Here is a 26,950-nt window from a genome sequence, read left to right on the forward strand (position 1 = left end):
ATATCAGAGATTTTTGGATCAACAGAGTGCACTGTACTATCCTGTCTGTACACGCCAGATTACCATTACATAGGGTGATCAGATGCCTTGCTGTTAAAGGGACAGTCCTATACTTAAACACTCTTGCAAACGTCTCCATTTTATTCTTAAAAACCAGGCAAATTGTCCTGTATTTTTCTGTTTCTTCCTGCCCCCCCCCCCCATCAGTATTGGCTCGTCCTGCTGCTAGACAGATCCCTGCTCACCAACTCCCCAGCTGAGAGCTTGAGGGTGAGTGTGCAAGATTGGAGACATGGCAAAGCTGCAGTGCATGGTGCCGGCCGCTCCTCCTGCTGATCTGGCAGTGCAGCCTCCACTCCATTCTGGCTCTCAGCCAGTAAGGCCCTGTCCCATTCCAGTCAGCATTGGCTGCATGCTACAACCTGTGGTGGCTAGTGATACAGGTAAGTGCCAGGCAGTGGCCAGATACATGTCGCCTTTAAGTTCTGCCCCTTCCCTCCGTGCCTTCTCCCTGTTTTACCACACCTCTACTCCCCAGTCCCGCTGCTCCTGTATATCCTCTCTGGCAGGGTGCCTCCTGCTGCCAGTACTGTGCAGAGAGCCAGCCACGGTAAAAGTGCTCAGCCAAGCTCCCCACCCCGCCCCCCAGGGTGCGCGCGCACAAACACACACAGAGCCTCTCACCTGCCAGCAGCTCTGCTGACCAACTCTTCCCCCTCCCCCCAGTGTTTCCCACCTTCCTCGGAACAGCTGTTGTGTGACATTCACAATCCTCTAAGAGGGAGGGAGGGGAGCAGGGAAGCAGTGTGTTCAGGGGAGGAAGAGGGAAGAGGCAGGAGCTTGGCGCAAAGGGGTGGCATGGGGATGAAGTGGGGACTGAGCAGGGACAGGAAGAGGCAGGCAGGCACCTGGGGAAGGCGTGGATAGAGTGTGGGGCTTGGAGCTGATGTGGGAGTGTCAAAACGCCTGGCTAGAGAAGAAGTCAGCATCTATGTCTCAGGCAGAGGCTTGGGCTTAGCACCTTCTTCAGCTGCCCCCCTCACCCTGGCTCCTACCTGCAGGGATTGCGGGGTTACTCTGTCTCCTAGACACTCGCCCCTGGTGAGACACCTCTCAAGCTAGGTTCACTGAAGCCCCTACAGTCAGTCTCCCTGGACCCTGGTGCACCATGCATCCTTAGGGTTTAACCCCATCATGCCCATGCTTTAGTCAGGGGACAGGAGGAGGGTAGGTTACGTCAGAGGGTGGCAGCAGCCTGGAGGAGTTAGCCATCTTTTGACACGGTGTGGGTGGGAAGATATAAGCTGCTTCCAGCCACAGGAGCATGTGAAATGAGTGGTAAAGATGAGTTCTGCAAAGACGTGGGCCAGAATATTCATTCCCCCTTCTCCCTGGTTCCCTTGCAGCTGGGACCAGCTCTCATCCCTCCTACACAATGCCAGAAAAGCTACTGCTGGTCACATTCTCTGAAGTACTTGGTGCTCAGCCAGGCTCTTTCTGACCTCCAAGAGGTAGCTGGCAGAAATCTGGAGAGGGGAAGCATGAGACCCTGGCATGCTCCCCTCAGTGTGTTGACTCAGGAAAATGTGACACTAGATACCAGGAGAAGTAGCTCCATCCCAAGGGCCCAGCCAGGTATGGAGAGCAAAGAGCACAGGGTAGGCAGGGCTGAGTTGGTCGGTCACCAGTCCTGTGAGACAGAGATGTTCAGGACTGTGTTCGTATGTCAGCTCTCCACCTGTGCAGCCTAAAATTTTAAAGATAAGAAAGTTCTAGTAAAGCACAAATGTTTCCTTGCACAAATAGAATCTCCAAAAAAGGAAATGTCAATGAAATTAAAAGAAACATGTACAATGATTTAGAAAAGCAAAGGTTATCTGGATAAGTCTAACATGTCTACCTCTATAGTCATGATCTGAATGATTGTGAGTTAATTCACTTTCAGCTAAATGGAAGGATAAACCAAAATAAGTCTGCAAACATAGTAAGTACTTGATTTCAAAAGGGCAAACTTGAGGAAAAAAATGAAGGGACTTATTTAGGGAAGTGGAGTGGATAGAAGAACTCAAGGATCTGAATGTGGAGGAGGTTTAGAATGATCTTAAATCCCAGGTGCAGAAACTATCTGCAGCCTGCATGTCAACTTAGGGTAAAAATTATAGGAATGAGAGTCACATCAAACTGAACAAACAAGCATCTCAAACCAAATGTTTAGAGACAGCAGAGAGTCTACAAAGAATGGGCCAAGGGATGGAGTAGAAAGCAAAGCTACCTCTTGGAGGTCAGAAGGTGTAGGATAAGAGTAAGACCTGCCAAAAGTCAAGCAGAGTTAGACTTCGCAAAGGAAATTAAACAATAGTAAAAGGTTATTTGGCTGTATTAATAAAAACAAAATCAGGAAATAAGATGTGGGACTGCTAAGCACTGAGGATGGGGTGGAGATTAAAGATAATCTAGGTGTGGTTCAAATGAACACTTTGCCTCAGTTTTTAATCAGAGTGACAATGAGCTCTGAGTCAGTAGCATGGTGGGTAATGGGAGGTAGCCATGAAGGTAGAAATTACCATATCAGAGGTGGCAGCCTATCTCAGTTTAATGCAACCAAATCAGATGGCCTGGATAATCTATGCCCAATATCCTCCCACATTAAAGCAACTGGGACATAAATTACATGACCAACAGCAAGGATTTTTATTGAATCCATAAACTCAGGGGTTGTCTCCTATGACTTGAGAATGCGAACATAGAATCTATATTTAAGAAAGGGAAAAATATCTGTGAAACTCCAGGCCTGTACTTGGACATCAATTATGTGAAAGGTCTTAGAATAAATTTCAAAAGAGAGAGCAGTTAAGGACCGAGAAGTTAAAAACATAATTGGAATAACATACAAAATGGTTTTACAAAAGGTAGATCGTGCCAGACCAACCTGGTCTCTGTCTTTGAGAACATAACTTATTTTTATCTAGACAAAGGTAATGCAGTAGATTTAATCTACCTGAATTTCAGAAGAGCATTTAATAAAGGCCCAAATGGGAAATTATTAGTTACACTGCAGAAGGTGAGCACTAATACGAGAATTGAAAGGTGCCTAAAGGATACATTACAAAAGATCGCGCTGAAAGGTGAACTGTCAAGTTGGAGGAAGGTTACAAATAGAATTCCTCGAGAACTGGTTTTGACAATTGAATTAAGGGACTTGGCACAAAAAGTGGGAATAAAATTTGAGGATGACACCAAGTTGGGAGATATGGCAGAGGACCAGAATATCCTAAAAGAAGATTTGGAGGACTGAAAACTGAATTAATAGCAATGGGAGTAAATAGTGTGAAATACAAGGTTATAGAACTTAAAGACTAACAACAAGGATCCTTACTGTAAGATGAGTGTCACATACTTAGGCACAGTAGATAGTACTGTCAGAGGAGGAGAAAAATCTGAGCATATTGGTTGATCACAATTGGCTGATACACATCAATTTGGGACTATTGGTAGGTGCAGCTGTGAAAAAGGCTAATGTAATCCTAGGATGAATCAAGTGATGTGTTTCCAGGTGAAACAGGGAAGTGTTATTACCATCATCCAAGGCACTGGTGAGACCTCACCTGGAATAGTGTGAGCAAGTCTGGTCTCCCATGTTTAAGAAAGAGGAATTCAAGCTCAAACAGTTGCAGAGGAGGTCTGCAATAATGACCAAAGCAGTGGAGGCTGCCTTACAAGAACAGACTTAAAGAGCTTCGCTTGTTTAGCCAAACAAAATGACAACTAAGGGGAGATGTGTTTGATTGCTATAAATATATTAGAGAGATAAGTACCAGAGAGGGAAAGAAGTGGTTTAAGTTAAGACCAAATGCAGGCACAAGAAAAAATGGATATCAACTACACTTCGGTAAATTTAGGGTTGAAATTAGTCTAAGGTCTAGATTTCAGAGTAGTGAAGTTGTTGAACATCCTTTCATGGGAAGTAGTGGAGTGTGGGGGGGGCAAAAACCACAAACTATTTTAAGACTGAGCTTGAGAAGTTTATGGTGTGGATGGTACGACTGTGATTGCCATTAGCAAATATGTCCAGTGGCTAGAGATGGGACACTCGAGAAGGCAGCTTTGTGTTACGACAGAGAATTCTTTTCCTGGTGTCTGGCGTGTGTGTTTCACTCATGTGCTCAGCATGCACATTCACAAGATGGGGAAAGAATTTTCCACCAGGTCAGACTGGGAGGATCATGGGGGATTTCATCTTCCTGTGCATGATGAAGCATATGTCACTTGATGGTTTGAACCAGAGTAAATTTGGGATTCAACTTAAGTCTGTAAATCGAGTATTTGAGTATTTAGCATTTTATTTGTATTAGGTATGTATGATAAAGTTAAAGATGGTCGAAATGAAATTTGAAACTTAATACAATGAAAATCAGTGGCATGGGATACAGAAACATGAAATCTATGAGCTATCACCTCTTTACTCCATTAAAGCTACATCTACACGTGAATGCTACATCGAAGTAGCTTATTTCGATGTAGCGACATCGAAATAGGCTATTTCGATGAATAACGTCTACACGTCCTCCAGGGCTGGCAACATCGATGTTCAACGTCGACGTTGCGCAGCACCACATCGAAATAGGCGCTGCGAGGGAACGTCTACACACCAAAGTAGCACACATCGAAATAAGGGTGCCAGGAACAGCTGCAGACAGGGTCACAGGGCAGACTAGCGCTTCCGGGGCAACAGCTAGCCGCTCCCTTAAAGGGCCCCTCCCAGACACACGCAGCCTGCACAGCACATGGTCTGCAGAGCCATAGGCACGCACACCTCGAGCGACGCAGTCATGGACCCCCAGCAGCAGCAGCCAGAGGTCCGCACAGCCGGCCCTGCAGGAGCAGTGCTCGCCCTGCTCGATGCCATGCAGGAGGCAGCTGAGCACCACCTTACCACAGAGGAGGAGCTGCCCGCAGGGGAGGAGGACTCAACCCCCAACCCTGCAGCACCCCCCCCCCGCCCATACGCCGCCGGCTGTGAAGCTACCCCACCAGCACCGACTGGTGGGAGCGGCTGGTGCTCAGAGAGTGGGACGATGACCGCTGGCTCCAGAACTTTCGGATGAGCCGGCAGACATTTCTGGAGCTATGCCAGTGGCTCACCCCCGCACTCAGGCACCAGGACACTGCCATGCGGCGTGCCCTCAGCGTCGAGAAATGGGTCGGCATCACTGTCTGGAAGCTGGCCACTCCAGACAGCTACCGATCCGTGGGCCAGCAGTTTGGTGTCGGCAAGGCCACTGTCGGGGCTGTCCTCATGGAGGTAAGAGGACCCACGGGGGGAGGGGAGGGAGGCAGCCCTGGCAGGGGAGGGGAGGGGAGGGCCACACACACCCTGCACACCCCTCATTGGTGCTCTCCCATGTGCTTCCCCTGCAGGTCATCCACGCCATCAACGCCCTGCTCCTCCACAGGCTCGTGAGGCTTGGGAACCCGGATGCTGCCATCGCGGGGTTTGCCACCCTGGGCTTTCCCAATTGCTTCGGGGCTCTGGATGGGACTCACATCCCCATCCGTGCCCCAGAGCACAGTGGAGCACGCTACATAAACCGGAAGGGCTACCACTCAGTGGTCCTCCAGGCCTTGGTGGACAGCTGGGGCCGTTTCCTGGACATTTATGTGGGCTGACCTGGCAGCACCCACGATGCCTGGGTATTCCAGAACTCGGGCCTGTGCCACCGGCTGGAGGCGGGGACCTACATCCCCCAGCAGGAGATCCCTGTGGGGGACACCACCATGCCCCTCTGCGTCATCGCAGATGCGGCATACCCCCTCCGGCCCTGGCTCATGCACCCCTACACGGGCCATCTGTCTGCCAGCCAGAAGCGCTTCAACCAGCGCCTGAACCACGTGCACCAGGTGCTGGAGCGCTCATTTGGGCACCTCAAAGGGCGCTGGAGGTGTCTCCTCACCCGCCTTGATGCGGGCCCCACCAACATCCCCCAGATTGTGGGTGCGTGCAGCGCGCTACACAACCTGGTGGAGAGCAAGGGGGAGGTCTTCTTTCACGGCTGGGCTGTGGAGGCCAGCAGGGCCGATGTGCAGCCACCCACTGCTCCCAGTCGCCAGGTGGACCCCGAAGGGACCCGGGTCCGGGAGGCCCTGTGGGCCCAGTTCGATGAGGCCACAGGGTGAACGCTGGCAGGCCCCCCACTGCACCCCCCCATCCTCCACCACACTCCCTGCCCCTATGCCCACACCACAGAGCACCCAAGAGCACACCCCCCTACTTTTCTTGTAAAAATAAAAACAGACAGTTGTTTGTCAAATCAAACCTCTTTACTACTACTCTTATTATTATTATTATTATATTATTATAATAAATATTCTGAACCAGACAAACTATGTACAGGGGAAATCAAACTGATAAATATATATACATTATAAAAATCGGGATAACATGAAAGGGGAAGACAAGGAAGGGGAGAACTATTTACATGGGGGGGTAAGGATCAGCATAGTAATTGGTCACAAATGCAAACTATTTACAAGAAAAGAATAAACTGGGGGGAATATATACAAAGGGGGAGGGGGGGACCACGTCCTGGGCCCCACGCCCCTACAGTCCAGCGCTGGGGATGGGCGGCCGGGATCCCCGCCTTGGCCGCAGCCCTGGACGGGGCTGGCTGGGGGCCGGGCGGACCGGGAGATACGGCCAGCGAGTGTCAGCTGGCCCCAGGTCCCCCTCGGCGGAATGGCCCTCGGTAGCGGGTGGCAGTGCAACGGCGGACGGCGCAGCAGCTGGAGCAGCAGGTGGAGCAGGCAGGGCGGGCACTGCGGTGGCTGGCGCGGCCTGGGGGGCCAGGGAGTCCGTGATGCGGTTGAGGGTCCGCATGTAGGCCCCCCATGCCTCCTGGCACCAGGCCAGCGCCCGCTCCTGCAGGTGGAGGCGGCGTTCCTCCATCCGCAGCCGCTGCTCGGCGACCTCCAGCTGCCGACGGTGGAGGGCCAGCAGCTGGGGGTCCGTTGCCGTCGCCTGGTGGTGCTGCGTCTGCCATCTTCCCCGCCGTGGGGCCGGTCGCTGCTCTGCTGAGGGGCTGGCCTGGAGTGATGGCCCCGGAGGGCTTTCCGGGACCACTGACGCCTCACTGGCGCTCTCTGGTCCTTCCAATGGTGCAGCTGCGGAACACAGGAGGGGGGAAGAAGAGTGGAGACAGCCGTTAGTGTGGGCCCCGAGCCGTGGCCCTTGTCCCCCCACCCCTCTGCTGCAGGTTCCCCATCCCCGTCCCCGGGAGATGCTGCTGTGATGGGGTTCTGGGGTCCCCCTGCACTGCACCCCGTCCGCTGGCAGGAGTGACTCTCACTCACTCAGCAGGTACGACAGGAGGTTTCTTAGGCAACAGATGCCCAGCTTCTCACAGATGCGACAGTACAGCAGTCACAGATGGTCCTTCCAACCTGTCCTGGGGAGAAGGCCCCAAGGGGTGCCCCTCTGGGGTGTAGCTTTCCCCCTCCTCAGGCTGGCTGCCTTCTAGCTCTCCCTTCCCCTAGCCTCTACCTGCCGCCCCCGATTCAAACCCAGCTCGGCTCCTCCCTCCTCTTTGTTCAGGGCAGAGGTGTAACCTCCCAGTTGTAGCCCCAGGATCATCCTTAGCCACTGGGAGCTATTCAGCTTGTTTCTCTTATCTAGCCTGAGTCTCGCATTTGCACTCCCCCCACTCCATCACATGCTGCTGCTGCTGCTGCTGCTGCTGCTGCTGCTGGGTGTCTGACCCCCTCCCCCCGGGGGACCCTAGAGGTTCCGCTCCCCCCAGCCCCGGGGATGGGGCATGGCACTGTCGTGCTGCGGGGGGCAGGGGCTGATGCACTCCTGTGAGGGACATGCCACTGCTGTCCTTGGGGCCATGGTCATCTGGGCATGTGGAGGGCCCTGGCCATATCTATTACCCCTGCCCCTCAACCCCGGGGGTGTGCACCAGGAGGGGTACATACCTGACGGTCCACTCCCACGGTCGGGGGACACCTGGGGGGCGGACGCCCGGCTGGAGCTCCTGGATGGGAGTATGATGTGGAGGCCGGCGTCACTGGAGGAGGAGTCCCTCTCCCCCTCCTCCTCCAGTGCCCCGGGGGTGGGCTCCTGGGGGGGCCCCCGGGGTGCGGGGCTTGCCTCCGGGGCAGACTCCGCCTTCGGGGCCTGCTGGGGCTCCTCAGCCGAGGTGTCAAGCGTGGCCGGAGGGGAGGAGGTGTGCTGGGGGCCCAGGATGGCCCTGAGCTCCCTGTAAAAGGGGCAAGTGACGGGGGTGGCCCCAGATCGGCCAGCCGCATCCCAGGCCTGGGCGTAACCCTGCCGCAGCTCCTTCACTTTACTCCGGACATGATCTGGAGTGTGGGCAGGGTGACCCCAGGTGGCCAGGCCCTCGGCCAGCCGAGCGAACGCATCTACGTTCCGCCTCTTGCTCCCCATTACCTGGAGCACCTCCTTCTTGCTCCAGAGCCCCAGCAGGTCCCAAAGCTCGGTCTCCGTCCAGGAGGGGCCCCGCTGCCGCTTCCCTGCTTGGCTGCTGGGCTGTGAGCCCTGGCTCCCCTTGGCGGGGGGTCCCCTGTGGGAGCTGGGGGGGCTGGGGGGCGGCCATCATAGCGCTGGGGGGTTCTTCTGGCTGCAGAGGAGCGTGCAGGCTAGCTGCGTGTTACTGCTGCTGCCTGCACGCTCTCTCAGCTTCCTGCACAGGAAGGCAGGGGGCGGGGAGCTTTAAGGGGCCACTCCACGCGGCCACCATTGAGCTCAGGGGCTGGACAGAGCGTCTCTCAACCCCTCAGCTGATGGCCGCCATGGAGGACCCCGCAATTTCGATGTTGTGGGATGCACAACGACTACACGTTCCCTACTTCGATGTTGAACATCGAAGTAGGGCGCTATTCCCATCCCCTCATAGGGTTAGCGACTTCGACATCTCGCCGCCTAACGTCAATGTTAACTTCGAAATAGCGCCCAACACGTGTAGCCATGACGGGCGCTATTTTGAAGTTGGCACTGCTACTTCGAAGTAGCGTGCACGTGTAGACGCAGCTTTAGAGAGCTATTTTCACTTCCACAGTACATGCTGTCTTAAACTGATCAGGACTGGATTTTCCCACCTCTGAGCCCTGGGACTTTCCACTGGCTTCCCTCCAACAACACGGAGAACTTCATTTACCTCAGACTGACTGAATGGGATGGGTTAGGATGGTCAGTTGGGGCCTGACCAGGGAAGGTCCCTCCCCTACTCCACCCCTTCCCTGAAGGCCCTGCCCTCACTCTACCTCTTCCTGCCACCGTTGCACCCCTTCCCCTGAAGGTCCATCTCACCCCATCTTTTCCAGCCCCTGCTCTAACCCCTCTTCCATTCATGCCCCACCCTCACTCTGTCTCTTCCCACCCTTGACCCTCCCAGTCTCTCCAACCCAGCTCCAAACAGCTGATTGGCAGGTAGCTGGGGTGATGAGCACCAGTTATGTTTTCTATGTGCACTCCAACCCTGGAGTCAGCACCTATGACAGCTGCATAGCACCAGCATACCTGGATTTCCGCAATTGACCTGGGGAAACAGTATTCCAGTTCAAAAGGTTTTTTTTTTTCTTGTTTGGTTGGTTGGTTGGTTGTTTTTTTTATGGTGGAACATAAAAGATAGGGGTTATTGAACTTGAGGTGCTTGGCCTGCTGATTTACCTATCAATAACCAGGATAGTTTTCTATGTCAAAACTATTTCACAGGAATGCCGAGCTCTGAACCCTGGGAACATACACACTTTAGGTGAGCAGTGGCTGTACTGAAATTATTTTCCATGAGCCTTGTAGAAAGATGTTTCTCAGAATAACCACAAGAGGTCCCCCTTTATCTGTGACAAAATGCAGGAAATATTTCTTCAGAGAGGTGCAAAAGAATGAGGTATTATCAATATTTTTCTGATCTTTACAGGATCATCCACATGTCTCTTTTTCCTCTCTCCTCCTTGTTAAAAAAATCTTCAGATGCACAAATATATTCCCTCAAGAGAGCCAAAAGCAGAAAGGCCTTGGAAAGCCCACTTCTCTAAGACAGGCATCCTAACACAGCCCCTTTCATCCAAGTTTATTTGCCAAGAGACATTTCCAAAGAGCTAACATGACTGATCAACATATTATTCTTCAGAATTCGTTACAGGTACTTTTTTCATACACTGGCTTTGTGCCTGAGTAAATAAAGGAGGAACTCTGCACATATTAGCTGTGTCTACACGTGCACGCTACTTCGAAGTAGCGGCACTAACTTCGAAATAGCGCCCGTTGCGGCTACACGCGTCGGGTGCTATTTCGAAGTTAACTTCGACGTTAGGCAGCAAGACGTCGAAGTCGCTAACCTCATGAGGGGATCGGAATAGCGCCCTACTTCGACGTTCAACATTGAAGTAAGGACCGTGTAGACGATCCGCGTCCCGCAACGTCGAAATTGTGGGGTTCTCCATGGCAGCCATCAGCTGGGGGGTTGAGAGACGCTGCCTCTCCAGCCTGTGCGGGGCTCTATGGTCACCGTGTGCAGCAGCCCTTAGCCCAGGGCTTCTGGCTGCTGCTGCTGCAGCAGGGGATTCATGCTGCATGCACAGGGTCTGCAACTCGTTGTCGGCTCTGTGTATCTTGTGCTGTTTAGTGCAAGTGTGTCTGGGAGGGGCCCTTTAAGGGAGCGGCTAGCTGTTGCCCCGGAAGCGCTAGTCTGCCCTGTGATCCTGTCTGCAGCTGTTCCTGGCACCCTTATTTCGATGTGTGCTACTTTGGCGTGTAGACGTTCCCTCTCAGCGCCTATTTCGATGTGGTGCTGCGCAACATCGACGTTGAACATCGATGTTGCCAGCCCTGGAGGATGTGTAGAAGTTATTCATCGAAATAGCCTATTTCGATGTCACCACATCGAAATAGGCTACTTCGATGTAGGCTTCACGTGTAGACGTAGCCATTGGCTGTGTCTACACGTGCCCCAAACTTCGAAATGGCCATGCAAATGGCCATTTTGAAGTTTACTAATGAAGCGCTGAAATGCATATTCAGCGCTTCATTAGCATGCGGGCGGCAGCCGCGCTTCGAAATTGACGCTCCTTGCCGCCGCGCGGCGCGTCCAAACAGGGCTCCTTTTTGAAAGGATGCTGCCTACTTCGAAGTCCCCTTATTCCCATGAGCTCACTGGAATAAGGGGACTTCGAAGTAGGTGGCGTCCTTTCGAAAAGGAGCCCCGTCTGGACGTGACGCGCGGCGGCAAGGAGCGTCAATTTCGAAGCACGGCTGCCGCCCGCATGCTAATGAAGCGCTGAATATGCATTTCAGCGCTTCATTAGTAAACTTCGAAATGGCCATTTGCATGGCCATTTCGAAGTTTGGGGCACATGTAGACACAGCCATTAAGATCACAAAACACGTAACTGCAAGAGTTGCCACTCAGCCAAATTTCAGATACGAGTAGGCAGCCAGTTTATCGTTAAACCTTGCCTCTTGATAACTATTTTTCTTATTTCTCCAGAATTATTGCTTTTTCTCTGTATATGGCCTCACTTATAGGCGGTGCTTTTTTTCTGCACAAAAAGGTGCTGGAACTCAAGCACCAAACTGCCCCCCACCCAGGCTTAACCTCTTCCCCCTTGCAGCCCCAAACTGCCCCTCCTACAGCCCCCCCAGCTCAACCCTGCCCTGCAGTCACAAACCACCCTCCCCTACTGTCCCACCCTCACTCAACCCACCTATGCAGCCCCAGCTCAACCCCACACATGGTCCCAACCCAACCCCCCACACGGCCACGCATCCCCCGCTCAACTCAACCCCCTGCCCACCCCCGCAGCCGTAACCCTCCCAGGCTTAACCCCCTTACCCCCCTCCCAAGGCCCCAATCCATCAGCAGGCTTAGCACTCCCCAACCACCCTCTCCTCCCCTCCACCCCAACCCAGGACTTACATTTCAAAAGGAGCTCCATGTCCTCATGCTGCTTTGCCAGCTGCGCGGCTCCCCCCAAAGTACAGCTGCAGGAGCAGCTCCCGGACCTGTGTGCTGAAAGAGCAGGAGTCAATTTAATTGGTTTAATGGTCCAGCTGGAGAGTGGTGACAGCAGCACTTTTTAAAAATGGCACCAGGAAAAAGTTGATGGAACACATTTCTACTGCATCACACTGGAAAAAAAAGCCCTGCTTATAGGCCTTAGTGTGATGTGTGTTTTAAACTTTGTTATACATAAATATCTCATTTTTCAGTCTGAAAACAAAATATATTGTCCTGCATAAACTATTACAGTATGATAGTGCTCTACTGGACCCACAGTTAAATTGTTAGTGACAATTATAAAAATTAATACCTAAACAAAATTCTTTATTCTTTTCACATCGAAGCTGTAGAGAAAATAATGTTCACATATATTCACACACATATACAATATAATCAACGTAAGTAATATCAAAACCAAATTAATAAGGGATTAATATTCTCTAGAAGATAGATGAGAGTCTGTAAATCAAGAAACCCCTAGACCCTACTCACTCTGATTTGCCCAGAATACATATAGACAGAAAAGTGATCATTCTATGTGTGAAGTGGCAATCTCTTATTCATCAGATCAGTTACCTATGTGTACTCAGAGTCAGATATGATTATTTAACAGATAAAAATATGTTTTAGCAACTTTTTCCGACCAGTCAGAACTGCAGAGACAATACGGGTACAAGAAAATTAGCTGGATGCTATTTTGACTCATTTCATTAGCTGAATTGTTGATTCAGTTCCAGTTACAGAATCAGAATTACTGATAATGATGCAGTAGCTAATACAACCATAGGAAAACAAGCTGGATTCGATTCTGGATCATTCATCATCAAAAGCTATTGACTAAATTCCAGTTCAGCCCTGATCAGGGCTGATTAGACTGGAGTCAAGGCTTTGAGCCAGGCCTAACCAGCTAGCAGTTCTCTCTATAAGAAGGGAGCTTTCAGCGAACACTGTGAGCAGCGAACAGGGGCAGCAGCTAACAGGGAAGGGAGTTTGCCTCTGGGCAAAGCATCCTAGAGGAGCTTGGGTGAGTGTGGGATTTGGGGGGCTGTGTGGTGAGCTGGTGGGTGAATGTCTGTCTGTGCAGCTATGTTACTTTGCAGAGAAGGGTAGTTTGATCAGCTGCCTGTGTGCCTGAGCTTGTGTTGTGCAGAAAGGAGCAGTTTGCAAGGTGTGAATTGGGGGAGTTCCCTGCCAGGTGAGCCTTCAAGGGCTGATTAGACTGGAGGCAAGGCTTTGAGCCAGGCCTAACCAGTTAGCAGCTCTCTCTATAAGAAGGGAGCTTTCAGCGAACACTGTGAGCAACGAACAGGGGCAGCAGCTAACAGGGAAGGAAGTTTGCCTCTGGGAGTTCGCCGAGGGAGGAGCCCCGTGTTTGTTGTGCGTTTCAGGTAGGGTGTTCCACCTGAACAAGGCAGCACGATCAGGAAAAGGAGTCTCTGAAGAGAAGAGCCTGAAGAGCGATGGGGGAAGGTGGACCTGGGGGCACTGAGAGCAGCTGTGGGGAGAGGGGCCAGTGCAGTGAGGAGGGCGAACATGGGATCAGATGAGGGTAGTGGGTTGGGGAGGGTCCTATGGTGATGATAGCTGGGGGGGGGGCGCGAAAGGTGGGGAGGAGGGTCCCGAGGATATGAGGTCATTGCTCCACAGGGAGCTGTGGTGACTCGTGGTGACCGGGAGGTATGAAGTAGTGGGATCCTTAACCACATTCTCCACACCCCACTGCCTTGTGGGTTATCCTGGGAAGGAGAAAGGCTAAGGGAGTAAACCCTGACAGAAAATCTGGAGTGGAGTCCGAAGGCGGTTTGGTGTCAACTTCTGGCACTGTGCCGGCAACTCCTGCAGCTGAGCTGGTACAAGACGTGGAGGTTATCCTCTCCTTCGGACTATATCAGTAAAGCCGAGAGGGGGACACTGGTGTCTGGGCAGCCCAGAGTCTCCATAATAAGTGCCCAGGCTCACGCCCGGAAAGGTACTCCGGCATCACTGAACAGCGTTGCGTCAACACGGGAGGCAACAGATACCGGTTATAAGCTCTTGCTCGATTGGCGTAGAGAACGAGCGCCGGGGTTGCCTTCGATGGTGGGAGAGATCCTCACATCTCACTAGGCTAGTTTGCTTCAAGCTCAAGCTGAGACCCAAGAAGCTGTACCGCTCTAAACCTGCTGGAAGGCCCCGCATTGACACCAGAAAGACAGCAAACTTGGAGAAAGCTGAAAAGTTCAGAGAGACCCTCCAGGAAAATCTGTGCTGTGGCCCTGGGGGCGCCGATGTGACATCCAAATGGCAACATCTGAGGGATACAGTTTACAACACGGCGTTGTCGGTGTTTGGAAGAAGAGCTAGAAACACGAACGACTGGTTCGAAGCTAACTCCGATGAGATGATTCCAGTCATTGAAAAGAAGCACGCTGCACTCCTGGAGTACAAATGCTCACAGCCAGAGTACCCAGCAAGCACTTAGAGTGGCCAGAAGAACAGTACAGCAGACAGCCAGGCACTGTGCCAACAACCACTGGCTCCAGCTATGCAGCAGCATCCAGACCTGTGCTGACTTTGGTAACGTGAGAGGAATGAACAAGGGTATGAAGAAGGCTTTAGGACCCACCCAGAACAAGATGGCACCTCTGAAATCCAAATCTGGTGAAGTCATCACTGACAAAGCCAAACAGATGGAGCTCTGGGTTGAGCACTACTCTAAGCTGTACTCACGCGAGAACGTTGTGGTTGATGCAGCCCTCGATGCCGTCGAGCTCCTACCAGTAATGGACGAACTGGATCAAGAACCGACTGTGGATGAACTGAAGAGAGCCATCGACAGTATTGCAGCAGGAAAGGCTCCTGGCCAGGATGGTTTACCACCAGAGGTAATCAAGTGTGCCGCGGACACACTCCTGGAACCCCTACATGAGCTACTGTGCCTGTGCTGGAAAGAGGGTGAGGTTCCACAGGATATGCGCGACGCTAACATTGTAACGTTGTATAAGAACAAAGGAGACAGAAGTGACTGCAACAACTACCGTGGAATCTCCCTCCTAAGCGTCACTGGTAAACTGTTTGCTTGCGTCATCCTTGGCAGACTCCAGAAGATTGCTGAGAGGGTGTACCCCGAATTGCAGTGTGGATTCTGTGCAAAAAGGTCTACCGTTGACATGGTCTTCTCTCTAAGGCAGCTGCAGGAAAAGTGCAGGGAGCAGAGGAAGCCACTCTACATAGCCTTCATCGACTAGACCAAGGCCCTTGACTTGGTCAGCAGGGATGGTCTGTTCAAACTGCTCCACAAGATAGGCTGTCCTCCACGGTTACTCAAGATGATCCAGTTGTTCCATGAAGACATGAGAGGAACCATCCAATATGACGGCACATTATCGGATGCTTTCAGAATCAGGAGCGGTGTCAAACAAGGATGCGTGCTTGCTCCGACATTGTTCGGGATCTTCTTCGCACTCCTCCTGAAGCATGCCTTTGGATCTTCAACAGAGGGCATCTTGCTGCACGCAAGATCTGATGGGAAAATGTTTAACCTTGCAAGGCTGAAAGCTAAGTCTAAGGTGCAAGAAGTCCTCATCAGAGACATGCTGTTCGCAAACGATGCTGCTGTAGTGTCTCACACAGAAGACCAGCTTCAAAAACTGCTGGATCAGTTCTTCAAAGCGTGCAAGGACTTTGGGCTTACCATCAGCCTAAAGAAGACAAACGTACTCGGTCAGGATGTTGCTGAATCCCCATCAATCAGCATTGACAACTGTACGTTAGAGGTCGTCCACGAGTTCGTTTACCTCGGGTCCACCATCACTGACACCCTGTCGTTGGACACTGAGCTAAATAGGAGGATCAGAAAAGCGGCCACAACTCTGTCCAGACTCAGCAAGAGAGTGTGGAATAACAACAAGCTGTACACTCACACCAAAATGCAAGTCTACAGAGCCTGCATCCTCAGCACCCTCCTTTATGGCAGCGAGACTTGGACCCTGTATGCCCGCCAGGAAAAGAGGCTGAACGTCTTCCACTTGCACTGCCTCAGGAGCATTCTTGGAATATCATGGAAGGACAGTGTGACCAACACTGCCGTCTGTGAGCAAGCTGGAATTCCAACCATGCACACCCTCCTCAAGCAGCGTCAGCTCTGCTTGCTTGGCCACATCCACAGGATGAGCGATGGAAGGATTCCAAAAGACATCCTGTATGGTGAGCTAGCCTCTGGCTAAAGACCTCCTGGACACCCCCAGTTGCGCTACAAAGATGTCTCCAAGAGAGACCTCAGAGAGGTAGACATTGAGCTGGACAACTGGGAAGAACTAGCAGACGACCGCAGCAGATGGAGGCAGGGGTTACACAAGGGCCTTCAGAAGGGCGAGATGAGGATCAGACAGCTAGCAGAGGAGAAGCGAGCACACAGAAAGCACACTAAGGACTTGCCAGACACCCACCACATCTGCAAGAGAAGCAGCAAGGACTGTCACTCTCGTGTGGGTTTTCATAGTCACAGTAGACGCTGTAAATGAAGTCCTCAATTGAAACTATAAAGGGTCACGATCCATCGTCCATGCAGACTGAAGGATGCCTACTACTAAATTCCAGTTGCAGAGTCTGTATTACTGGGTGAGACACATGAGTTAGAAAGTACACAGCATGACTTTCAGATCCCAGGGCGAGATTGAAGTGTTGACAGAATAAATATCTTTTGACTGTAAACTGAAGGAATTCATATTGAAACCTATTAAGAGACAAGAAACATGAATCCTTACATTATTAATGGGTCTACAATAACAATGCACACAAGATTTTAATCACACAAGTATACTACAGTTCAGCCTTTCTGTGCCTGATCTTACTTTGTATAAAAGATCATAGAAAGGCTAAACTACATGAACTTTGTATAGCCGTTAGAAAATACTTGGAAGAAATAGGTATAAAAGTGTAGAGTTCTGAAATACTATTTTACACCCAGCCCAACAATATGTGCAATTTCAGTAAACTGATTTTTTCCATATTTGACTGAGTTACTTACAGTGTCGCAGTGAAGTTCCATAAGATATTTACAGAAGAATTTCAAATGTTGGTATTTTGAATAATTCTTTAGAAATTGAATTTCTCTTCACAAATCTACCGTCTCATTGTAAAGTTAACTAATAAAAATCTAAACAATGTGTTTTTTAAAAATACTAGCAGATTACCAAATTACCTATTTCTCTGAGATTAATTAAAAATGAAACATCCAACTGTCAATGTTTATAAAACCTTCAACAGTTTTGACTATTAGAATCAAGCAGTAGGAAATGGAACCTTTTTAATCAAAGGTGAAAACAGATCAGCTGAACGAGGTTCAAGTAGCTCTACTATAAGCACTAAAATTCAGGAATTAATTAGTATTCAGACTTTATCTGAGCTACACTCCTATCTCTCTAAATAATCTTTTATCCCAACTACACCTACAGACTGTAGCATCTAATACATGTGATCAAACCCAAAGTTAACTAGTAGGAATCTTAACCCATGTCCCACTCCAGGACAACATTTTTTGCCCTTTTGTTTTTTTAAAATGCACCTTTCACACTGTTTCAGTTGCATACATAATGCTCTAGCTGGGGGTGTTGATCTCACTTTTAGCAAAAAAGGAAAATGCTGCAAATACTGAAGCCCATAGTTAAATTCACTTAACATTAATTTCAATGGGATGACTCACATGACTAAAATTAAATGTGTATGTAAGTGTTTTCGAGACTGGGGCCTATGAAGTTAGCTATTGTGTATTATACTTATAATAATCTTATCAGAGAGGTAGCCGTGTTAGTCTGTATCTTCAAACAACAAGAAGTCCTGCTGCCCCTTATAGACTAACAGACATTTATTCTATCAGGTGCCACAGGACTTGTTGTTTATAATAATCTTAGCTGCTCAAATGCAGTCATTTCTCAAAGTTAGTTGTTTTCAGATTCCAAGTAATAAACCAAGAGATGCTGAAAATCATGCTTTTCCCACTTGTCTGCTGACAAAAAGGCTTCCAAATGGAGACATCTCCACAAGAGACTGGCTCTGCCAATGCATGGAAAAGCTGGCTCTGTACTGTGTATCCCGTTTCATTTTTAACAATAATATTTCACATGCATCAGTACCATCTGATCCATCCAGCTGGAATGATCGTAGAGGTCAGAGGAAGTTAAAAGACTGAATACCTCCATGTGAAACTTCAGTATCACGTAAAAGTAACTGTTACAAGGAAATCAGCTAGTAGAGCAGCACTAGCTGACTGTTCAATTGAAAACTTTACTCCTGAGTGAAATGAACACAGAAACTGATAACTGGAAAAAAATCCTTGAGCGCATATTGAATGTCATTTTCCATTCTGAACAGGAATTGGCTTTGTTTGCTTCTAGTAAACACATCGTTGACCATACAAACAAACTTTCTTGGTATAACTGAGCTTCTTACCAAGTATGACACACTTTTATCATGCCAGGTTAAATGTATTTGTGAATCATAGGAGAGTGGGAAAAGCATGAAAATCCATTATTTGTCTAACAGAATACCAAATGAGTTCACTGAACCGTGTGGGACATTTGTGCAAACAACAATTCTTGAAGAGATACAACATGTGAAGTACTTTTAAATTATTATTGATGCAACTCCAGAGTGTTCTTATAAAGGACAAATAACCTCGATTGTTCAATATGTTACAACTGAAGAACAATGCATTTTGTCTGATAATTTCACGTAACAAAAACTGGAAAAGAAATCACTGCTTATGTATTAGAAATTCTGGAAGGCTTCAAATTAAATTTTCAAGTGTGCATTGACTAATCCTATGAAAATAGATCCATTATGGGCAGGAAGTACAACAGAACACAGACAACAGAAAGACAGTCCTTTCTGAGCAAAGTCCAAATGTATTTTCTCCAATTGTAGCAAACATATACTAAATCTTGTCAGTGTGGATTGCACTGAATCATGCAAGGAAGCTATGGCATATTTTGGAACAATTCAGTAATTGTACAACCTATTCAGTAGCAGTCCTAGAAAGCGGGAAATTCTGAAGCAGCATATGCCTGTTTCTCTTCAAGACATGTCAACAGTGAAATGGTCAGCCTGAACTGATGGCGTTAAACCAGCTGCACAGCATTTGGGTCTATGAAAAAGGCTTTAAATAAGCTTGAGTCTCTGACTCACAACACAGGCTTGCACTGAGTTTAAGTCAATTCAGAAGTATACGTCCAAATCTGAATACGTTTTAAGTCATCCATGTGGATCATGGTGCTAAAAATGATCCACAACACTAATCTTGTAATAGAAGCATGCAATGCTACATTAGATGTTGAGAGGGGTAACACTGAACAACGTCTTAAAAATATTCAAAAGATTTGTGATCAGTGGGATGCAATCATTTCTAAGTCCAAATCAGTAGCACAGGGTATTGACATTTCATCTTAGTTTTCCACTGATTGCAGCCTAACATCTCAATCTGATGCAGAAAGGCACTATCAAGTCAGTTTGGTTTGGTTTTTTTTTTGGTTACTGTTATTATTGACTCATATCTGGTCTTACAACACATCAAATGGAGACAGCAACAAATTTGTACCTTTTTGGATTCCTTTGAGAATTCAGAGAACTAAATGGCAAAGATCTATATTCAGTGACTGAACAGTTTCAACAAAGATACAATGAGATTTCAAGAGATCTCTGTAATGAGATCTTCCTGGAACATATACATTCCATCAACTTGAAATCAGACTACAAGCCAAAAGAACTGCTTCAAGAAATATTTGATCTGGGCCTCTTGGCTGTATCTCCTAATATCACAATTGAACTACACATTTTTGTCAGTCACCTTGCATCAGTGGCTTCAGGTGAACATGTTCAACATGTTAAAACAAGTAAAGAACTATCATCATTCTACAATGGGACAAGAACTTTTGAATAGACTCACATGCTTAACATTAACAGTGATGTTGCACATAAATTAGATTTTTCTTCAATTACAAGTGAGTTTGCACACAACAAAGCCAGAAAAGCATTCCTAAAATGAAGAGTTTTGCTTGAAGAGGAAACTCACAATGAAAGTTACATTTTTAATATACATGTTATTAGTATGATAAGACAGTTACCTGTCCTGTAACTGGTGTTCTTCGAGATGTGTTGCTCATGTCCATTCCAATTTCAATGTGCGCCAAGTGCATGCCCAGCTGCCGGAAGCTTTTTTGCCCTAGCCGGTAGCCCTAGGGTCGGTGCGGTACCCCCTGGAGTGGTGCCCGTATGGCCACCCATATATGCACCGCCTGACCCACCCCATGCTCAGTTGCTTCTTGCTGGCTACTCCAACAGAGGGGAAGGCAGAAAGGTTTGAGAATGGACATGAGCAACACATCTCGAAGAACACCAGTTACAGAACAGGTAAATGTGTTTTCTTCTTCAAGTGATTGCTCACGTGCATTCCAATTTGGGCGAATGCAAGCCAATGCCTAGGAGGTGGGGTCGGAGCCCCGAAAGGAGTGCAGGACAGCCCTGCCCTATGCAGCGTCTTCCCGTGCGTGCTGCGTAACTGCGTAATGCGCTGCATACATGTGAATGGAGGACCAAGTGGCCACCCTGCAGATGTCCTGGATAGGGACCTTGGCCAAGAACACTGCAGAGGACACCTGTGCCCCAGTGGAGTGAGCCTTGATCGGGGGAGGGGCAACCCCCACCAGTTTGTAGCACTCTCTGATAGAGGCCACTATCCAGGAGGAGATCCGCTGAGAGGAGACTGGGTGCCCCTTCAACCTGTCCGCCACTGCAACAAACAGCTGCTGCGACTTCCAGAAGGGTTTGGTCCTGTCCATATAGAAGGCCAGTGCCCTCCAGACATCCAAGGTGTGTAGACTCTGCTCCCTAGGGGAGGCATGGGGCTTTGGATAAAACACCGGTAAGGTGATGTCTTGGTTAATGTGGAAAGGGGAGACCATCTTAGGCAGAAACCCTGGGTGGGGTCTCAGCCTGACCTTGTCTTTGTGGAACACCATATAAAGTGGATCTACCATCAGGACCCTGAGCTCTGACACCCTTCTGGCTGAGGTAATGGCCACCAGGAATGCCGCCTTGTAGGTAAGGAACAACATAGAACAGGAGGCGAGAGGTTCAAATGCGGGAGCCATAAGCTTAGACAAAACCAAATTAAGGTCCCATGTTGGCAAGGGGACCGAACCTGTGGTTTGACTCTCTCCATTTCCTCGATGAACCTTTTTACCACCGGGTCAGAGAAGACTGAGGACCTCCCAGCCCCTGGGTGAAACACCGAAATGGCTGCCAAGTGCACTTTTAGGGAGGACAGTGACAGCCCCGTCTGGCTTAGGGCCAGCAAGTAGTCAAAGATACATGGTATAGGGGCCTCTCCTGGGAACATCCCCTTTTGGGTGGCCAATATAGTAAACCTTTTCCATTTGGCTACATATGCTACCCTCATAGAGAGTTTCCTGCTGTTCAGCAATACTTCCCTGACAGGTTTCGAGCAGGCCAGCTCAACCGGTCTCAGCCCCAGAGCCTCCATGCTGTGAGCTGCAGAGCCTGGAGACTGGGATACCGCAGTCTCCCCTCCTCCTGCGTCAGCAGGTCCGGGCTCAGCGGAAGCACCTCCGGGATGCAAGTGGACATCTCCAAGGGGGTCGAGTACCAGTGTTGTCGAACCCAGGCTGGGGCCACCAGGATAACTGATGCTCGGTCCAACTGAATTTTCAACAGTGTTCGGTGGATGAGCGGTATCGGTGGGAAGGCGTAAAGCAATGGACCCAACCAACGAATGCTGAAGGCGTCTGCCCAAGAGCCTGGACTTTGGTTCTGGTAAGAGCAGAACGTTCTGCACTTTGCACTGAGATGAGTGGCAAAGACGTCTACCTGGGGACGTCCCCACCTCTGGAAAATTGAATTCAGTACTTTGGTGTGTAATGACCACTCATGGTCCATGAAGGACCTGCTGAGGTCGTCCACTAGGGAGTTGTGAGCCCCAGGCAGGTAGAACGCCCTCAGGAGAATCTGGTGCTGGATGCAGAAGTCCCGAAGCGCGAGGGCCTCGAGACACAGGGGCGATGAGTGTGCACCCCTTGTTTGTTTATATAGTACATTGCCATTGTACTGTCTGTGTTGACTGCGACACACTGCCCCTTCAGTTCCCTCAGAAACACTTCACACGCCAGCCGAACTGCTCTCAGCTCCTGCACATTTATGTGAAGCTGAGCGTCAGTCTTGCTCCACAGGGCCTGAGTGTGGTGGTCCCCAAGTGTGCCCCCAAAGCCCAGGTCTGAGGCATCTGTGACCAGGGAGAGGGAGGGTTGCGGGGGATTGAAGGGCACTCCCATGCAGACCGACCCGGCTTCCAGCCACCAGTGTAATGCCCTTAACACTCTTGGGGGGACTGTGACTAACTTGTCTATGTTGCCTCTGAGGCGAGCCACGGTTGTATACTGAGGTGAGCCACAGCTGAGAGGGGCACATTTGTAACCTGGCATGCTGGAGTACAAACATGAATGCCGCCATGTGGCCCAACAGTCTGAGACATCCCCTCACCATTGTGGTTGGGAAACTTATTAGGTCTCGGATGCAAGACGCCATAGCTTGGACCCTGCCCTGTGGCAGAAAGGCCCTGGCTTGTTCTGCATCTAGTCGTGTGCCCACAAACTCCATGACTTGAGCTGGGGCTAGCACAGACTTCGCCTTGTTTACTAGGAGGCCTAACATGGCAAACGTTTTTCTTATCAGCTGTACATGTCTCGACACCTGCCTCTGTGACCAACCTCTGATCAGCCACTCGCCTAGGTAGGGGAACAGGTGCACTCCCTGCCTGTGTACAAAAGCTGCCACTACTGACATACGTTTGGTAAAGACTCTCAGGGCTGAGGAGAATCCAAATGGAAGGACTGTGAACCGGTAATGGTCCTTCCCCAGCACAAACCATAGGAACCTCCTGCGAGATGGATAAATTGCTATATGGAAATACGTGTCCTGTAAGTCGAGAGCAGCAAACAAGCCCCTCGTTCCAGCATTGGGATGATTATGCCCAGGGATATCATATGAAACTTTATCTTTTTCACAAATTTGTTTAAGTTTCACAGTTCCAAGATTGGCCGTAGCCTCCCTTTCACTTTCGGGATTAGGAAATAGTGGGAATAAAATCCCTGTCTCTGGAATTCCTGGGGAACTTCCTCTATGGCCCCCTTTTGAAGAAGAGGTTCTACGTCCTGCCTGAGAACCATCTCATGAGAGGGGTCCCTGAAGAGGGACGGGGAAGGGGATTGTGAAGGAGGGTAAGAAGAAAATTGGATAGCATATCCCTTTTCTACCGTGCGGAGGACCCACTGGTCCGAAGTTATACTGCACCACACCTGGTAGAATGGGGAAAGGCGGAATGAAAATAAACACTGAGCTGGAACTGTGGGGGTGGCCGGTGTGTCGCTCCCGACCGCCCCATCAAAATTGGTGTTTAGACCCTGGTGGGGTTTAGGGTAGCTCTGGTCCTGTGTCTGGCGACCCTGACACCTCCTATTATGATGACCCCTTCTCCTGTTCCCATCCCGTTGTTGTTGTGGGAACTGTCTAAACTGGGGCCTTTGGGTAAAACGTCTTCTCTGGGTCGCCGGTGTGTATAGACCCAGTGAGCGTAGAGCGGTCCATGAGTCCTTCATACTATGAAGTCTCTTGTCAGTTTTTTCCAAGAAGGGAGGGGCCCTCAGAAGGGAGGTCCTGAATGGACCGCTGCACCTCCTGAGAGAGTCAAGAGACCTGAAGCCGTGCCCCCCTTCTCTTGGCTACACCTGAAGCCACGACCCTGGTGGCCGCATCAGCTGCATCTAGGGTGGCCTGCAGTGCTGCTCTAGATATGAGTCTCTGCTCCGCTACCAGAGCCATAAATTCCAACTTGGTGTCTGGCGGGAGCAGTTCGGTGAAACGGTCCATAGAGCTGGCTGTGTTGTACCCGTACCTGCTAAACATGGCCTGCTGGTTAGCGATTCTCAATTGTAGGCCACCTGTAGAGTAAACTGTCCTACTGTACAGGCCTAGTCTTTTGGCATCTTTGTTTTTAGAGGAGGGCCCCTGAACCCCCTGCCTCTCCCTACTGTTCACAGCATCCACGACAAGGGAGTCAGGGGGAGGAAGGGTGAACAGATGTTCATTTCCCTGGGCTGGGACAAAATACCGGCGTTCATTTTTCCTAGTCGTGGGCAAGGCTGAGGCCGGAGTTTGCCGCACTGTCTTAGCTGTGTTGGCAATTGTCTTTATAATGGGCAATGCCACCCTGGATGGCCCAGACGTTAAGAAGATATTTGTAACAGGGTCTATTTCATCCTTGACCTCTTCTGCCTGCACCCCCGGACTCTGGGCCACCCTCCTCAACAGCTGCTGGTACACTCCTCCATCCTCCAGTATCGGGGATGCAGAGGATCCAGCTAACGCCTCACCTGGGGAGGACGAAGATGAGGGCATCACGCCCTCCAAGCCCACCGGTGCTGGGGGTTCTGGCACTTCCATTTGAGTCCCCGGCACCGTAGTCTGTGGTGCCGTTCTCAGTGCCTGGGATGAAGGGGCCCCTAGTGGTCTCTGACATAACGCCATGAAGACAGGGCCACTCTGCACCTGGGACAGCACCGGTTCTGTCGGTGCCGGTGCCCACTGCATCACAGTTCCCGGTGCCTGCAGGAGTGGTGCCCATGCTTGGATCGCCTCCAACTGCACTGGTGTAATTGTCGGTGCCGGTGCTGTCGTTGGTGCCAGTGCTGGTGCCGGTGCCGGTGACTCCCCTTGCTCTCTCAGCGGGTCTCCCAGAGCAGTGGTTGGTACCGATCTCGGCACCTAAGGGGTGCCAGGCACCCTGAACGGGAGTCCTGCATCCCACCCCGCACCTTGTTGATCGTCCACGGGGTCCAGAAGGGCCACTGCGGTGCCCGTTGGGGGGGCCTTTGTCACTCCCCTTCTGAGGGGCATTGGGAGTCGTGTTGGTGCCCACTGCATCCAGATGACCTCGTACTCCTGCTCTGAGCTGAGCTGGAGTAAAATGAGTCCAACTCTGATGCGGACCCTGATGCCGATGACCATGGTGGTGCCGAGGGTCCCGTAGCTCCTACCGGTTCCTGCGCACTCTGCACCATCTACACGGCACCGGGGGAGGCGACCGTTTGCTGGGGTCTCACCGGTGTCAGGAACTGTGCCAGGGTCCCTAGAGCCTGACCAGGCACCTAGAACAGGGGCGATGAAGGCTCCCGGTGCGGCGTCTGTGGCGGCACTGTAACCTGCAGGAGAGCTTGCACAGCGCTGAAGGCCTCTGGCATCAAGGGCAGCCTGAGAGAGCGTGGGCTCCCGCCTCACGCTGGAGTTGACGCCCACACTTCATGACCCTGGTCATGGTGCGATCTGGTGGACTCTCCCAAAGCTTGTCTTTGCCTTCTTCTCTCCTGGGATTGACCCCAGTCCCATCTTCTCTTTTTATGAGGCACCGGGGTCTGGCTGGAGTGCTCCACACTGATGATGCAGCACTCTGCCAGGGAAATGTCCGGGCGCCAGGCTGATTCCATTAGAAGAACTTTCAGCTGTTGAGCTCTATCTTTTAAAGTCCTGGGCTTGAAGGCCTTGCAAATAGAGCAGCGCTCCTGGAGGTGAGTCTCACCGAGGCAACCTAAACACGCCCTATGCGGGTCACTTTTGGGCATATGTTTGCCACATTTTGAACAGCTTTTCAACCCCTGGGAGCCAGGCATCCCCTGGCGCTGAGGGGGTTAAAGTCCCACCTCGGCTCGCTAGGTGCTAAGAGGAACTATTTACCTATGGAGATAACTATCTAAACTACTTACAACTAATTAAAATAATAAAAGCTACCAGGGAACTCTCAACCATGAGGGAGCTCCAGCAACCCACAGAGCGGGGAGAAGGAACTGAACGGGGGTGGGGCGGGTCAGGTGGTGCATATATTGACGGCCATATGGGCGCCACTCCAGGGGGTGCTACATCAACCCTAAGGCTACTGGCTAGGGCAAAAAAGCTTCCGGCAACTGGGCATTCGCTCAGCGCACACCCAAACTGGAATGCACATGAGCAATCACTCGAAGAAGAATTAATTGTTATATATATTTGTCTCAAGTGTTCATTTTCATATATTCTTTTGGTTTTAGTATGACCCTGTGGATGAGAAGTTAGATCTGTCAGATGTCTGGGTCCTCTATACTCAAGGGCCGTGTCTACACTAGCTAGTTCTTCTGGACTAGCCGGGCTCTTCCAGAAGAACATGTGGAGCGTCCACACACGAAATGTGCTCTTCTGAATTCCTTCCAGCAGAATGTGGTACCTCTTCCAGAGCTCTTACTCCACGCCAGAACCAGGAAGACCACCTTCTTCCGGAAGATTTTTCTGGAAGAAAGAGCGTGCAGACATTCCACGACTCCTTCGTCCGAAAGAGTGGTCCTCGAGGGCCAGCCCGAGAGCGGAGGCACCCCTGCCAGCACCAGCAGGGCTCTGTGGTCTCTGCCTCCAGCCACCCTTAAAGCTGCAAGGGCACACTAACCCCATGGCAGGAAGCTGAGAGCGTGGAGACAGCAGGTACATGCACCTCTGCCACACACATGCTTCAGGCACTCTTGCAGCAGCCAGAGGCACCATGGCCAGCAGCCAGCCACCCCAGGACAAAAAGGGCACCCACAGGGAGCTGGCAGAGGGCAGCCAGGAACCTGCCTGGGCCACAAAATGCAAGGCCCCCTCATGGACAGAGACAGAGCTCCAGGACCTCCTGGGGCTCTGGCATGAGAAGAAGGTCCTGCAGGACACAACGGGGCACCATCGGGACCCCAGAGCAGGTCTGGTGTAAAGTAAAACAACTCCAGCAGGGGCATATGAGGGCCCAGGACAGCACCAGTGGTCAGGGCAGGCCCCAGCCACCTGCCCACATTACAGGGAGCTGTGGGAGTTCCTTGCAGGCAAGGACAGCT

General features: G+C 50.6%; 1 protein-coding gene across 3 annotated transcripts in view; it reads right to left on the reverse strand.

The window, feature by feature from the left end:
- GDAP1 (ganglioside induced differentiation associated protein 1) overlaps window positions 1-26,950 on the reverse strand; it is a 74,820-nt gene that overhangs the window by 20,224 nt on the left and 27,646 nt on the right. For 2 of the 3 annotated variants that reach the window (XM_074987065.1, XM_074987064.1), the window contains exon 2: window positions 11,934-12,026. The gene's annotated coding sequence lies outside the window, so the exon portion shown is untranslated. Of the gene's footprint in view, window positions 1-11,933; window positions 12,027-16,444; window positions 16,601-26,950 lie in introns of those variants that run through there. The other variant, XM_074987066.1, reaches the window with a different exon arrangement.

Source organism: Carettochelys insculpta, chromosome 2 (assembly GCF_033958435.1).
Source record: "Carettochelys insculpta isolate YL-2023 chromosome 2, ASM3395843v1, whole genome shotgun sequence".
Lineage (NCBI taxonomy): Eukaryota > Metazoa > Chordata > Testudines > Carettochelyidae > Carettochelys > Carettochelys insculpta.